We start from the raw sequence: 6,821 nt of genomic DNA on the forward strand, positions 1-6,821 counted from the left end.
CTCTCCTCCACTGCTCGTGTCCCGTCACCATTGAAAGGGAGCACCAACACGAGCCACAAGAGATTGCTTTTCGAGAATTGAAGAAAAGGTTGATGGAAGCGCCTCTTCTTGTGTTGCCGGAGTTCACAAAAACCTTTGAGGTTGAATGTGATGCAAGTGGGATTGGAATTGGAGGTGTGCTCATGCAAAATGGAAAACCTATTGCATATTTTAGTGAAAAGTTGGAGGAGCACAACTGAACTACTCTGTGTATGACAAGGAGTTGTATGCTTTGGTAAGAGTACTTGAAACTTGGCAGCATTATTTATGGCCAAAAGAATTTGTTATCCATTCAGATCATGAAGCATTGAAGTACTTGAAAGGCCAAGCCAAACTGAACCGTCGACATGCCAAGTGGGTCGAATTCATTGAAACTTTTCCTTATGTGGTGAAATACAAGAAAGGTAAGGATAACCGTGTTGCTGATGCATGGTCCCGATGAAATATTTTGTTGAACCAACTGTTGACGGACACTAATGACCCATTTTGACCGTCAACTATCGTGCAAAAGTCGAGCATCAGAGGGAATAAATACTAGCATAGGATGATTATTTGATGAATTCCACAGATGCTGGTCTGGGAATGTGTGCAGGTGAATTTGGGCTAAAAATATAGAAAACTAGCAAGAATGGTCCAAGGTACAAATGCCCAATCACTCATAGGCAAGCCCAAGGGCCAAAAGGGCCTACTTGGCAGCTGCACATAAGAAGGAGATGCAGCCCATGAGAAATGACACATCAGCAATCCGAGGCAATCCCTTCCCGACCAATCAAACGCAAGCACAAGAATATATGGGCCCACATGCAGCAGCTAAACCGACTTATCAAAACCAATACCACATGCTAAAGACCAAGGACTCCACATGTCAACCCCTGGACGAAAGCTAGAGGCGGTTGGCAGCTGGGCCAGGTCGGCCGACCCCCTTGGTCAGCCGACGGCCCAGTGGGCCCCACCGCCTCAAGCTTCCACATGTCACTTCCACGCAAGACCCCTGTCTCCCTCCTATATATATGAGGGGAGGGGGTAAGGAATGGACACACTCACACTACAAACTCACACACAACACTTTCCACCCTTCTCTTGAGTCCTCACTTGAGGTGTAGAGTTGTCTTAGGGAGTTAGGAGTAGAGGTACTCAGGAGGGGCGCCGGCAACGGCGCTCTTCTCCAATTTGTACCTCTACAAGAGAGTGAGGAGGAGTCGGGGGATGTGCCGGGCTTGTCGGCGCTCTTCTCCACTTGTACATCGATGGATGCTTATTCGGCTGTAAGTGTTCGAGACTTCCTTCTTTAGAATTAGAGTTTAGATCACAAGTTATCATCTCTACCTTATATTAGTTGATGTGTATGCTTAGCAAAAAGCATTTGACTCTAGAGTTGGGCTCCGGATAGAAAAGTATAACCCTGTACGCCTCTAGAGTTAGTAGGGAAAGGCGTAGACGTGGTGTCTAGGCTGGACTATACCACTCAATTGTCCGATAGTCCCACGGTTTGTAGAGGTAGCCGGCAGGTGGTGATAGCCCTGTTCGAGCCCTAGTAATCCTCCACGTTCGGATATTGGATAGAGCACTATTACTGGAGCTATCGGCTTGTATAAGCCAGTCGAAACCAATAGCTTGAAGTATAACGGCGACGTGATCTCTTCTTCTAAACATAGATTCTAAATCTTAGTCCTCTCTATCCTATACTTCCCACACCAGTGTGTGTGTCCTTTGACTGTCTGAACCCATAGATAGTGTACTCACGTTCCCCAATGGATATGATACCCTGGAATACTCTTGGGTGAAAGCTACAGCGGTATCCGTGCGCTTGCGGATTTTATTCGTGACGTTACAAAATACCAACAAGCTTTCTAGCGCCGTTGCCGGGGAACGACAGCTACATTATCTTCGGACTCAGTCGACCTTGTATCTTTTTCATTTTCTTTCCTTCTACCTCCACCCCCGCAACCCATGGAGCAGCTATCCATTCCATAGCTCTCTACCCCGATGGGCAAGTTCTCGGAGCCATCACCATCTTCCTCATCTAGCTATGAACTCGACCCTGGCTTTTTAGCCATGGTTTGGAAACGACCCTTCTCTGGAGTGATCAATGACGATCCCCATGACCATTTTCTAGAATTCGAGGAACTGTGTTCGAGCTTGGTAACCCCAGGCATGACACAGGAAGTCTTGCGGTGGAAATTGTTTCCTTTCTCTCTCATTAGGAGGGCAGAACAATGGTACACTCTCATGATAAGGAGTATGAACGGTGATTGGGAAGAGCTTCGAGCCGACTTTTGTCACTCGTTCTCTTTCATTAAATGCATAAACTCCCTACAAATTGATATCCTCAACTTCGAACAATTAGAGGAGTCTATAGGTGCAGCTTGGGCTAGATTTTTACGCTTTTTGGCATCTAACCCAGACTTATCTATACCCGATGATGTATCATTGAGCATCTTTTGCTCGGGTTTAGGCATGGAATCTGCCCTGGACCTTCACATCACCGCCGGAGGTTTGTTTGCTTAGAAAACTCCAACGGAAGCAAGAGAGATCCTAGATTTTCTCTTAGAAAACTCTTCCAACCACAACGAACCAATCCAACAAGAGTGCGAGTCGCGCCAAGAGGATCTTCCAATAGATGAATCCAGTCTTCCAACTTCTACATCCTTAGATTCAGCCGTAGAAATCATGCCCAACCCAGGAACATTGGAGGAAGAAGAAATTCAACCTCTGAAGTCCTGCTTTCGATTCGAGGATGAACCTTTACGAGACATCCGAAACACCTCGAATCTCCATGACGCCCAATTAAGGGAGGAACTTTCTTCTGTCAATATCGATCACTTACATAATCTCCTGACAGAACCTTCCCTTAGTCCTACGGTACCTCCTTCTCCTCCCAATCCTCTTAATAAATGATTTCTCGAGGAGGCCGTAAAGGAGGAATGGTCAGATGGAGCGATATGCTTTTCCGAAGACGTTTGGACAAGTTTGCCCTCCACGATCATTCCATGCTCTATAGGAGGAATTACCAGACTCGGCTACGAAGGAAGCTTTCTAGCTGATAATTTCTAAGATTTCCATGCCTTCAGCTAGAGTCTTGTGGCAAAAGACCCTCCAGCAGTCATGTCAAGGTAATATGCGGAGTCCATATCGAGCCCCGAGTAAAAGTGTTCAAGCAACAGATAATCGGGTAATGCAACACCCGGTTTACAAAAGGACATAAACCAAGCAATCATATACGTGCCAGGATCAAGTCACACGTATATACAATAGAATGAATAGTATATCACAGCACATATCACGTAAAAAGATATAATAAAGCAAGTACAAATGTTATTTATTACATAAATGACAAAATGTCTAGTACAAAGTATGCGGAAGCGTAAATAGGTACAGAACTCTCGGAAGCTGAGCGCCACAGGGACGTCGACTGGGAGACGACCACCTAGAAGTCCTCGTACTACTGGTAGCTCTGGGTGAACTCCCTTGCGTCGCCAGGAACTGAGCAGCAGTAGAGTATCCCTAAAAAGAACAAGAGGAAAAGAGTAGAGGAGGCAAGTGTGAGTACACAACTTGTACTCAACAAGTATAACACAAACTATGAGGCTCTATGGTTGCCTGACTCAACTACATTAGCTTTTAAGTCTTGGCAAAGTTTTATTAAAGCTAATTACTACGAATTGGTGTATTACCATAAACCCAGTTACATAGTAATTAATCAAAATTAACTATGAACTACTGAGAACAAAACCAAACCAAACCACCCGGGGAAAACCCCTAATCAAAGGAAGATAACCCCACTAATCAAAAGGAGGATGTGGGCCACTCATAACTGTGAGCATGGCTAGTATACCAGTTTTACACTCTGCAAATGTTGCACATATTTACCCACAAGTCGTGAGCTACGCTAGTTGTTCATCACACTTCCTTAGGTGAGATGGCTAGCAAGCACACTACGAGGCCGTTACAAAGAATCTCGTTGGTAAAGCATAACCGCGAAAAGTTGGATCAGCGATGATGGGGTCCACCTCACGGGGGTACAAGCACGTAGCACAGACCAGGCCGGAGGAGCAGGGACCATTGAAGCTTACCACCCCCGCAGGTAAGTTACTCCAAACCAAAAAGACCTAATTAATAAGCCAAGACCGTCCCATTCCAGTCTTGTGGTAGCGCTGTTGTCCTAGGTTGTCGCTCTATGAACCGGTCCTTAGGGAGAGTGGCCAACCAAGCACTAAGCACCGTGCTGGCCCCCTAAACCTAGTTTCTAACAAAACATATTTTAAGGACGCACAAACCACAGAGGGTCGGCTCCAGAATTAAGTTGCATAAGAATATTAACAAATTAATTAAAAAGAACCAAGTGTGTTATAGCGCGGCACCAAGCACAACTAACCAAAATGCAACCCAAGGGATATATATAAAGGGTATAAAGTGGCTAGGAAAGTCCTTATAGGCATACAATATTAAAATGCAGTATGAAATTGTATTTAAAGGTGATAGGTGGTGTTCATGTTATACTTGCCTTCCTCAAAGTTCTCCTGCTGCTCAAACTGCTCTGAAGATGGTGGCTGCTCTAGGTACTGGTACTCCTCCGAAGGATCAACGTCTACTCATGATCGCAACGCCAAAACAAGTCCAGCACATACACATACATGCAAACAAGAGCAAACACTAAGAAACAGTACAACAATACATAAAAATAGCAAACAAAATTAAGCTAAGACTATTCTACGCATTACAACGATCGCGTGGACATAAAGAACACCTAAAACGGAGCTAGAACGCGAAAAATAGGCTTAAAACAAGATCTAGGGGCTAAACTGCAAGAAAAACAGAGTTTCCAGGGGTTTTTGCGCAAAAACCAGGGACTAAAACATAATTAATGGATAGATCTAGGGGCTAATGTGCAAAAACGCACAGGCTGGACTACGGGCGCTATTTCTGGAAAGCTCAGGGGTATAAACGTTAAAAATAGGACCTATCTGGAATTAGTTATGAACTAACGTGGACTGCGGGTTGATTTCTAAAAAGCTCAGGGTCTCTTTAGCAAAATTTCTTGGGCGAGGCTGTATAGGTACATCTGATCCATTGGATCACGATCTATCGGTCCAGATCAAATAGGTACGCCGTTCTAATCATGTGCGTCCACTCGAGGTCGGACGGCTCAGATCAAAACCGCACGGGTCCGGCGGCGCCGGTCGCCGGAGATGACGCTCCCGCGGCGGAGGCTCACCAGAGATGGCCGAACCCGGCCCTCCGGGGGTCAAATCGAGCAGGGCTTTGGCATGGGAGGATCAGCGCCTCATGCGTGATTCACCTGGGCCAAGAGCAGGGCACGGGGGTGCTCGGAGCTGCGCGCGTAACGGCGGCGGTGGCTCTGGGCGGCGGGGTTCACCGGTGTGCGGTGTGCGGGCTGTGCCAGTGTAGGAAAAAGGCTGCAAAGGGCTCGCGGAGCATTTGCGAAGCAAGGGTGAACTATTGCGGGGCTCGTGCGAGGATGCGCAGCGCTGCAGGGTGCTTGCCACGGTGAGGCCACGTCCGCGCGGTGGCGAAACGCCGGCGTGCGATGTTCTGGCCACTGCAGTGGCCTACAGGCTACGGGAACTAGTGCAAAAAGAACCGGAGGTCGGGTAGTGGCTCAACGAGGGTCTGGATCGAACGGAGATGCCATGCAGAGGGTTCGCCGGCGATGTCTGGCGGCGGGGATCACTGCTGCCCACGCGGACAGGTCGGTGTAGAGGTTCTCCGGGCTCCTGAGCTTCACGAATCGACACAGGGTGGTGCTGTGGATGTGCTACAGGGGTCAGGGAGATCCGAGATTCAACGGCGGCGAGCAATTGCTCAGGGTTGGACTCACCGGCGGCAATGACATTGGGGTGAAATCCGGTGCGCTCAGGGGCCAGGGTCGATGCAACGAGCTCAGGGATGCTTCCTGGCATCAAGGCGGAGTGGTGGCAGTGATTTGCAGGGGCTAGGACATAGCGGTGCGACAGGTGCATGGAGGCGCAGAGGGCTCTGCGCGACGGAGCAGAGCGGCGGGGTGGATTTCAGCGCAGAGGCGGCGGCGTGGCGAGGCTAGGTCACAGGGGGGTGCTGCGTGCTAAAAAGAGGGCGTGAACCTGGACGTGGTGGAACGGGATGGAAGGCCGGCGAGGATTGCGGGACAATGGGCACTACGCAGAAGAAGCGGATCGCGCAACCGAATCAGCGTGATCCGGCTCGGCGTGAAGCTTCTAGAAGGGAGTCGCGAGGCTGACCGGTGGGGCTGCGGGGCTAGGATGGTCCACGGGCTGCAAGGTTGCGGCGCGAATGGAGCGGCGGTCCAGTGGCAGCGGGCTCGGACGCCAGGAGGAAGAAAGGAAGGAGGAAGAGGGGCGCTGACGGGTGGGATCGGACCGGTCAGACGCAGAGCGGGGGAGGAAACGGGCGAGTGGCCGAGCGCGACGAGCGGGCGCGCTGGCCGACGAGTGGGGCCACCCTGTCGGTCGGGTGCGAGTGCGCACCGCGCGTCGGGCTAAATCGAGGGTCGGCGCCGGGCTGGGTGTAACACCCCGTTTTTAATTTCCAGCTGTATCTTGATCTCTTTGCTAGCCTGCTCAGAATCTCGGGACTAGATTCCTGTAAGGGGGTAGGAGTTGTAACACCCTGTTTTTAAGATTCAGCGTTTAATAATAAATTTAATTGGCTTTATTTAATTTTCTAAGGTTTTATATGCTTAGCCTTGCATTTAATTTAATTTTTCTTTCACAAGTAATTAATTTTTTTTGGTTAAACATGTTTGTGCATACATGCTGGTGCAT

Source organism: Panicum virgatum, chromosome 2K (genome assembly GCF_016808335.1).
Source record: "Panicum virgatum strain AP13 chromosome 2K, P.virgatum_v5, whole genome shotgun sequence".
NCBI lineage: Eukaryota > Viridiplantae > Streptophyta > Magnoliopsida > Poales > Poaceae > Panicum > Panicum virgatum.